Source organism: Oncorhynchus mykiss, chromosome 6 (assembly GCF_013265735.2).
Source record: "Oncorhynchus mykiss isolate Arlee chromosome 6, USDA_OmykA_1.1, whole genome shotgun sequence".
NCBI classification, from domain to species: domain Eukaryota; kingdom Metazoa; phylum Chordata; class Actinopteri; order Salmoniformes; family Salmonidae; genus Oncorhynchus; species Oncorhynchus mykiss.
This window is the reverse complement of record NC_048570.1, coordinates 79,194,568-79,204,567: the sequence shown is the minus strand read 5'-3', so window position 1 is coordinate 79,204,567 and position 10,000 is coordinate 79,194,568. Positions and strand designations below refer to the sequence as shown.

General features: G+C 45.1%; 1 protein-coding gene across 1 annotated transcript in view; it reads right to left on the bottom strand.

Annotated features, from left to right (window-relative positions):
• LOC110526645 (protein unc-13 homolog C-like) overlaps positions 1 to 10,000 on the bottom strand; it is a 265,368-nt gene that overhangs the window by 150,392 nt on the left and 104,976 nt on the right. The window lies entirely within an intron of this gene.

Here is a 10,000-nt window from a genome sequence, read left to right as displayed (position 1 = left end):
CCACTCGTCTCACAACGCTGTATCCCACGCAGGCTCATAATTCATTCACACATTGATATTGATGATGGGACACATCTAGCCATCATCACTAAACGAGTTTGATGTCTGGTCTTTTAGTGTTAAAGCCCCATGGCCCTGTGTGATGGAAACTTCCCATTCATGCTCAGAGCAGCGTGACAGGAGAGCTTTCAACACACACGTGCACCCTGATAGGCTGAGAAAAGGTGCTTGGTGAACTATACATTACTGCCCCCCACCCTCCCTTCTCTTTACCACAGACTGGCACGCACGCACGCACACACACACATACACCTCCCAAGTAACTTTGAGACCAAACCTAATGAACTCTAACCCTAACCATTAGACCAATAACTGAGATTGTTACTCAGTGTTTGACAGAGTCTAAAACGGGCCTGATAACTGTGTGCTCTGATCTGAGGAGGAACTGTTCTGATTTTTGTCTGCTCGGGGCTCAATTGGTTTTGCTGTACTGCCAGTGAGGGTTTAGAGTAGGCTGGTGAGGAAATGTCAGTGGATTCTTTACTGAGTCCGTTACATAAAGTCAACATGAACTCTAAATGAACAGAAGATGTGCATCCCAAAAAGCACCCTATTCCCTATGTAGTGCACTACTTTTGACCAGGACCCATAAGGCTCTCATCAAAAGTAGTTCACTACATAGGGAATATGGTGCAATTTGGGATGCACACCAACTCTCTGCCAATCACAAAAGTAACGCAGAATGATCATGTACTCAAAGTCCGTGTATGAAAGCATCAATTCCGCTCAGTCGCTGATCACCGACAAAACTCATTCACTAAACCATCATTCAACTGTGTATTGTGTTTGCAGCTTTATTGTCCTTACTAAGAACAACATCTTACATATCCACCCTAAAATAATATAAAATATCCATACTCTAAAAAGACATCCCATGTACAGTACCTCAACGTCTACCCTAAACAGACATCTTATACACCTCAACGTCTACCCTAAACAGACATCTTATACACCTCAACGTCTACCCTGAAACAACATCCTACCTAAACAGATATCCTATATCCCTCAGTATCTACCATAAACCATCACCATAGAAACGTAAACAGACATCCTATATCCCTCAGTATCTACCATAAACCATCACCATAGAAACCTAAACAGACATTCTATATCCCTCAGTATCTACCATAAACCATCACCATAGAAACCTAAATTAACATTCCAGATCCTTCAGCCTCTATCATGTGTCACGTTGGTATGAAGAGATTCGGGAGACAGACGCAGGAATGCGTAATATTTTATTTTTATATCACCCAAATTACGGCGTGCCATGTAAAGGCACAGGGGCGAAGACCAAATAAAAATCCTATATCCCTCAGTTCACCCTAAATATACATATGCCTGAAATTCTACCCTAAATCAATATCCAATATCCCTCAATGTCTACTTCAACATGTAGCCTAAACAGACATCCTAGAAGTAGTGAATGGTAATGTGTCACCATTACATGTATTTCATTCCAGCCATTCCAATGAGCCCCTCCTCCGATTTAAAGTGTCCACTGTCTGAAACAACACTCTGTATCCCTGAGCACCTGCTGTGAATCACTGACAGCAGAGCCGACAGGGGACATCACAGAGGGACAAATCAGCTGTTACACTGTGTCGCTGCATATTCTGACTCCCCTGACGAATACGTTTAAAAAGAGTGGGGATACTCTCTCTCTGTCCATTCATCCCTCGGTTTTAGAGAAAAGCAAACTCAATCTGCTTCAGAATATCATTACGGAGAAATCCATACGCCGAGCGAGCGGAGAGACTGACTGGCCTGATCTGAATCTTATTACTGTACGACGACAAGGGGGGTGTGTGTGTCTGTGAATTGATGTGGGAGCAGAAGGGGAGCGGCAGCAGTCAGAAACAATGTGACATTTCCTGACTGCTTTCAATCAGTGTGAATAACACGACACCAGCAATCTGAAAAGACAAGCACAGTGAAAAACCTGCCCCGCTCTGTCTTTACCTCTATAATCACACAGTGAAAAACCTGCCCCGCTCTCTGTCTTTACCTCTATAATCACACAGTGAAAAACCTGCCCCGCTCTCTGTCTTTACCTCTATAATCACACAGTGAAAAACCTGCCCCGCTCTCTGTCTTTACCTCTATAATCACACAGTGAAAACCTGCCCTGCTCTCTGTCTTTACCTCTATAATCACACAGTGAAAAACCTGCCCCGCTCTCTGTCTTTACCTCTATAATCACACAGTGAAAAACCTGCCCCGCTCTCTGTCTTTACCTCTATAATCACACAGTGAAAACCTGCCCCGCTCTCTGTCTTTACCTCTATAATCACACAGTGAAAAACCTGCCCCGCTCTCTGTCTTTACCTCTATAATCACACAGTGAAAAATCTGCCCCGCTCTCTGTCTTTACCTCTATAATCACACAGTGAAAAACCTGCCCCGCTCTCTGTCTTTACCTCTATAATCACACAGTGAAAAACCTGCCCCGCTCTCTGTCTTTACCTCTATAATCACACAGTGAAAAACCTGCCCAGCTCTGTCTGTACCTCTATAATCACACAGTGAAAAACCTGCCCCGCTCTGTCTTTACCTCTATAATCACACAGTGAAAAACCTGTCCCGCTCTGTCTTTACCTCTATAATCACACAGTGAAAAACCTGCCCCGCTCTCTGTCTTTACCTCTATAATCACACAGTGAAAAACCTGCCCCGCTCTCTGTCTTTACCTCTATAATCACACAGTGAAAAACCTGCCCCGCTCTGTCTTTACCTCTATAATCACACAGTGAAAAACCTGCCCCGCTCTCTGTCTTTACCTCTATAATCACACAGTGAAAAACCTGCCCCGCTCTCTGTCTTTACCTCTATAATCACACAGTGAAAAACCTGCCCCGCTCTGTCTGTACCTCTATAATCACACAGTGAAAAACCTGCCCCGCTCTGTCTTTACCTCTATAATCACACAGTGAAAAACCTGCCCCGCTCTGTCTGTACCTCTATAATCACACAGTGAAAAACCTGCCCCGCTCTCTGTCTTTACCTCTATAATCACACAGTGAAAAACCTGCCCATCTCTCTGTCTTTACCTCTATAATCACACAGTGAAAAACCTGCCCCGCTCTCTGTCTTTTTCTCTATAATCACACAGTGAAAAACCTGCCCCGCTCTCTGTCTTAACCTCTATAATCACACAGTGAAAAACCTGCCCCGCTCTGCCTGTACCTCTATAATCACACAGTGAAAAACCTGCCCCGCTCTCTGTCTTTATCGCTATAATCACACAGTGAAAAACCTGCCCATCTCTCTGTCTTTACCTCTATAATCACACAGTGAAAACCTGCCCCGCTCTGTCTTTACCTCTATAATCACTCAGTGAAAACCTGCCCCGCTCTCTGTCTTTACCTCTATAATCACACAGTGAAAAACCTGCCCCGCTCTCTGTCTTTACCTCTATAATCACACAGTGAAAAACCTGCCCCGCTCTCTGTCTTTACCTCTATAATCACACAGTGAAAACCTGCCCCGCTCTCTGTCTTTACCTCTATAATCACACAGTGAAAAACCTGCCCCGCTCTCTGTCTTTACCTCTATAATCACACAGTGAAAAACCTGCCCATCTCTCTGTCTTTACCTCTATAATCACACAGTGAAAAACCTGCCCCGCTCTCTGTCTTTTTCTCTATAATCACACAGTGAAAAACCTGCCCCGCTCTCTGTCTTAACCTCTATAATCACACAGTGAAAAACCTGCCCCGCTCTGCCTGTACCTCTATAATCACACAGTGAAAAACCTGCCCCGCTCTCTGTCTTTATCGCTATAATCACACAGTGAAAAACCTGCCCATCTCTCTGTCTTTACCTCTATAATCACACAGTGAAAACCTGCCCCGCTCTGTCTTTACCTCTATAATCACACAGTGAAAACCTGCCCCGCTCTCTGTCTTTACCTCTATAATCACACAGTCAAAAACCTGCCCCGCTCTCTGTCTTTACCTCTATAATCACACAGTGAAAACCTGCCCTGCTCTCTGTCTTTACCTCTATAATCACACAGTGAAAAACCTGCCCCGCTCTCTGTCTTTACCTCTATAATCACACAGTGAAAAACCTGCCCCGCTCTCTGTCTTTACCTCTATAATCACACAGTGAAAACCTGCCCCGCTCTCTGTCTTTACCTCTATAATCACACAGTGAAAAACCTGCCCCGCTCTCTGTCTTTACCTCTATAATCACACAGTCAAAAACCTGCCCCGCTCTCTGTCTTTACCTCTATAATCACACAGTGAAAACCTGCCCTGCTCTCTGTCTTTACCTCTATAATCACACAGTGAAAAACCTGCCCCGCTCTCTGTCTTTACCTCTATAATCACACAGTGAAAAACCTGCCCCGCTCTCTGTCTTTACCTCTATAATCACACAGTGAAAACCTGCCCCGCTCTCTGTCTTTACCTCTATAATCACACAGTGAAAAACCTGCCCCGCTCTCTGTCTTTACCTCTATAATCACACAGTGAAAAATCTGCCCCGCTCTCTGTCTTTTTCTCTATAATCACACAGTGAAAAACCTGCCCCGCTCTCTGTCTTAACCTCTATAATCACACAGTGAAAAACCTGCCCCGCTCTGCCTGTACCTCTATAATCACACAGTGAAAAACCTGCCCCGCTCTCTGTCTTTTTCTCTATAATCACACAGTGAAAAACCTGCCCCGCTCTCTGTCTTAACCTCTATAATCACACAGTGAAAAACCTGCCCCGCTCTGCCTGTACCTCTATAATCACACAGTGAAAAACCTGCCCCGCTCTCTGTCTTTATCGCTATAATCACACAGTGAAAAACCTGCCCATCTCTCTGTCTTTACCTCTATAATCACACAGTGAAAACCTGCCCCGCTCTGTCTTTACCTCTATAATCACACAGTGAAAACCTGCCCCGCTCTCTGTCTTTACCTCTATAATCACACAGTCAAAAACCTGCCCGCTCTCTGTCTTTACCTCTATAATCACACAGTGAAAACCTGCCCTGCTCTCTGTCTTTACCTCTATAATCACACAGTGAAAAACCTGCCCCGCTCTCTGTCTTTACCTCTATAATCACACAGTGAAAAACCTGCCCCGCTCTCTGTCTTTACCTCTATAATCACACAGTGAAAACCTGCCCCGCTCTCTGTCTTTACCTCTATAATCACACAGTGAAAAACCTGCCCCGCTCTCTGTCTTTACCTCTATAATCACACAGTGAAAAATCTGCCCCGCTCTCTGTCTTTTTCTCTATAATCACACAGTGAAAAACCTGCCCCGCTCTCTGTCTTAACCTCTATAATCACACAGTGAAAAACCTGCCCCGCTCTGCCTGTACCTCTATAATCACACAGTGAAAAACCTGCCCCGCTCTCTGTCTTTATCACTATAATCACACAGTGAAAAACCTGCCCATCTCTCTGTCTTTACCTCTATAATCACACAGTGAAAACCTGCCCCGCTCTGTCTTTACCTCTATAATCACACAGTGAAAACCTGCCCCGCTCTCTGTCTTTACCTCTATAATCACACAGTCAAAAACCTGCCCCGCTCTCTGTACCTCTATAATCACACAGTGAAAACCTGCCCTGCTCTCTGTCTTTACCTCTATAATCACACAGTGAAAAACCTGCCCCGCTCTCTGTCTTTACCTCTATAATCACACAGTGAAAACCTGCCCTGCTCTCTGTCTTTACCTCTATAATCACACAGTGAAAAACCTGCCCCGCTCTCTGTCTTTACCTCTATAATCACACAGTGAAAAACCTGCCCCGCTCTCTGTCTTTACCTCTATAATCACACAGTGAAAACCTGCCCCGCTCTCTGTCTTTACCTCTATAATCACACAGTGAAAAACCTGCCCCGCTCTCTGTCTTTACCTCTATAATCACACAGTGAAAAATCTGCCCCGCTCTCTGTCTTTTTCTCTATAATCACACAGTGAAAAACCTGCCCCGCTCTCTGTCTTAACCTCTATAATCACACAGTGAAAAACCTGCCCCGCTCTGCCTGTACCTCTATAATCACACAGTGAAAAACCTGCCCCGCTCTCTGTCTTTTTCTCTATAATCACACAGTGAAAAACCTGCCCCGCTCTCTGTCTTAACCTCTATAATCACACAGTGAAAAACCTGCCCCGCTCTGCCTGTACCTCTATAATCACACAGTGAAAAACCTGCCCCGCTCTCTGTCTTTATCGCTATAATCACACAGTGAAAAACCTGCCCATCTCTCTGTCTTTACCTCTATAATCACACAGTGAAAACCTGCCCCGCTCTGTCTTTACCTCTATAATCACACAGTGAAAACCTGCCCCGCTCTCTGTCTTTACCTCTATAATCACACAGTCAAAAACCTGCCCGCTCTCTGTCTTTACCTCTATAATCACACAGTGAAAACCTGCCCTGCTCTCTGTCTATACCTCTATAATCACACAGTGAAAAACCTGCCCCGCTCTCTGTCTTTACCTCTATAATCACACAGTGAAAAACCTGCCCCGCTCTCTGTCTTTACCTCTATAATCACACAGTGAAAACCTGCCCCGCTCTCTGTCTTTACCTCTATAATCACACAGTGAAAAACCTGCCCCGCTCTCTGTCTTTACCTCTATAATCACACAGTGAAAAATCTGCCCCGCTCTCTGTCTTTTTCTCTATAATCACACAGTGAAAAACCTGCCCCGCTCTCTGTCTTAACCTCTATAATCACACAGTGAAAAACCTGCCCCGCTCTGCCTGTACCTCTATAATCACACAGTGAAAAACCTGCCCCGCTCTCTGTCTTTATCACTATAATCACACAGTGAAAAACCTGCCCATCTCTCTGTCTTTACCTCTATAATCACACAGTGAAAACCTGCCCCGCTCTGTCTTTACCTCTATAATCACACAGTGAAAACCTGCCCCGCTCTCTGTCTTTACCTCTATAATCACACAGTCAAAAACCTGCCCCGCTCTCTGTACCTCTATAATCACACAGTGAAAACCTGCCCTGCTCTCTGTCTTTACCTCTATAATCACACAGTGAAAAACCTGCCCCGCTCTCTGTCTTTACCTCTATAATCACACAGTGAAAAACCTGCCCCGCTCTCTGTCTTTACCTCTATAATCACACAGTGAAAACCTGCCCCGCTCTCTGTCTTTACCTCTAAAATCACACAGTGAAAAACCTGCCCCGCTCTCTGTCTTTACCTCTATAATCACACAGTGAAAAATCTGCCCCGCTCTCTGTCTTTACCTCTATAATCACACAGTGAAAAACCTGCCCGCTCTCTGTCTTTACCTCTATAATCACACAGTGAAAAACCTGCCCCGCTCTCTGTCTTTACCTCTATAATCACACAGTGAAAAACCTGCCCCGCTCTGTCTGTACCTCTATAATCACACAGTGAAAAACCTGCCCCGCTCTGTCTTTACCTCTATAATCACACAGTGAAAAACCTGTCCCGCTCTGTCTTTACCTCTATAATCACACAGTGAAAAACCTGCCCCGCTCTCTGTCTTTACCTCTATAATCACACAGTGAAAAACCTGCCCCGCTCTGTCTGTACCTCTATAATCACACAGTGAAAAACCTGCCCCGCTCTGTCTTTACCTCTATAATCACACAGTGAAAAACCTGCCCCGCTCTCTGTCTTTATCACTATAATCACACAGTGAAAAACCTGCCCATCTCTCTGTCTTTGCCTCTATAATCACACAGTGAAAACCTGCCCCGCTCTGTCTTTACCTCTATAATCACACAGTGAAAACCTGCCCCGCTCTCTGTCTTTACCTCTATAATCACACAGTCAAAAACCTGCCCCGCTCTCTGTACCTCTATAATCACACAGTGAAAACCTGCCCTGCTCTCTGTCTTTACCTCTATAATCACACAGTGAAAAACCTGCCCCGCTCTCTGTCTTTACCTCTATAATCACACAGTGAAAAACCTGCCCCGCTCTCTGTCTTTACCTCTATAATCACACAGTGAAAACCTGCCCCGCTCTCTGTCTTTACCTCTATAATCACACAGTCAAAAACCTGCCCCGCTCTCTGTACCTCTATAATCACACAGTGAAAACCTGCCCTGCTCTCTGTCTTTACCTCTATAATCACACAGTGAAAAACCTGCCCCGCTCTCTGTCTTTACCTCTATAATCACACAGTGAAAAACCTGCCCCGCTCTCTGTCTTTACCTCTATAATCACACAGTGAAAACCTGCCCCGCTCTCTGTCTTTACCTCTATAATCACACAGTGAAAAACCTGCCCCGCTCTCTGTCTTTACCTCTATAATCACACAGTGAAAAATCTGCCCCGCTCTCTGTCTTTACCTCTATAATCACACAGTGAAAAACCTGCCCGCTCTCTGTCTTTACCTCTATAATCACACAGTGAAAAACCTGCCCCGCTCTCTGTCTTTACCTCTATAATCACACAGTGAAAAACCTGCCCCGCTCTGTCTGTACCTCTATAATCACACAGTGAAAAACCTGCCCCGCTCTGTCTTTACCTCTATAATCACACAGTGAAAAACCTGTCCCGCTCTGTCTTTACCTCTATAATCACACAGTGAAAAACCTGCCCCGCTCTCTGTCTTTACCTCTATAATCACACAGTGAAAAACCTGCCCCGCTCTGTCTGTACCTCTATAATCACACAGTGAAAAACCTGCCCCGCTCTGTCTTTACCTCTATAATCACACAGTGAAAAACCTGCCCCGCTCTCTGTCTTTATCACTATAATCACACAGTGAAAAACCTGCCCCGCTCTGTCTTTACCTCTATAATCACACAGTGAAAACCTGCCCCGCTCTGTCTTTACCTCTATAATCACACAGTGAAAACCTGCCCCGCTCTCTGTCTTTACCTCTATAATCACACAGTCAAAAACCTGCCCCGCTCTCTGTACCTCTATAATCACACAGTGAAAACCTGCCCTGCTCTCTGTCTTTACCTCTATAATCACACAGTGAAAAACCTGCCCCGCTCTCTGTCTTTACCTCTATAATCACACAGTGAAAAACCTGCCCCGCTCTCTGTCTTTACCTCTATAATCACACAGTGAAAACCTGCCCCGCTCTCTGTCTTTACCTCTATAATCACACAGTGAAAAACCTGCCCCGCTCTCTGTCTTTACCTCTATAATCACACAGTGAAAAATCTGCCCCGCTCTCTGTCTTTACCTCTATAATCACACAGTGAAAAACCTGCCCGCTCTCTGTCTTTACCTCTATAATCACACAGTGAAAAACCTGCCCCGCTCTCTGTCTTCACCTCTATAATCACACAGTGAAAAACCTGCCCCGCTCTGTCTGTACCTCTATAATCACACAGTGAAAAACCTGTCCCGCTCTGTCTTTACCTCTATAATCACACAGTGAAAAACCTGCCCCGCTCTCTGTCTTTACCTCTATAATCACACAGTGAAAAACCTGCCCCGCTCTGTCTGTACCTCTATAATCACACAGTGAAAAACCTGCCCCGCTCTGTCTTTACCTCTATAATCACACAGTGAAAAACCTGTCCCGCTCTGTCTTTACCTCTATAATCACACAGTGAAAAACCTGCCCCGCTCTCTGTCTTTACCTCTATAATCACACAGTGAAAAACCTGCCCCGCTCTCTGTCTTTACCTCTATAATCACACAGTGAAAACCTGCCCCGCTCTCTGTCTTTACCTCTATAATCACACAGTGAAAACCTGCCCCCTCTCTGTCTTTACCTCTATAATCACACAGTGAAAACCTGCCCCGCTCTCTGTCTTTACCTCTATAATCACACAGTGAAAACCTGCCCCGCTCTCTGTCTTTACCTCTATAATCACACAGTGAAAACCTGCCCCGCTCTCTGTCTTTACCTCTATAATCACACAGTGAAAACCTGCCCCGCTCTGTCTGTACCTCTATAATCACACAGTGAAAACCTGCCCCGCTCTCTGTCTTTACCTCTATAATCACACAGTGAAAACCTGCCCCCTC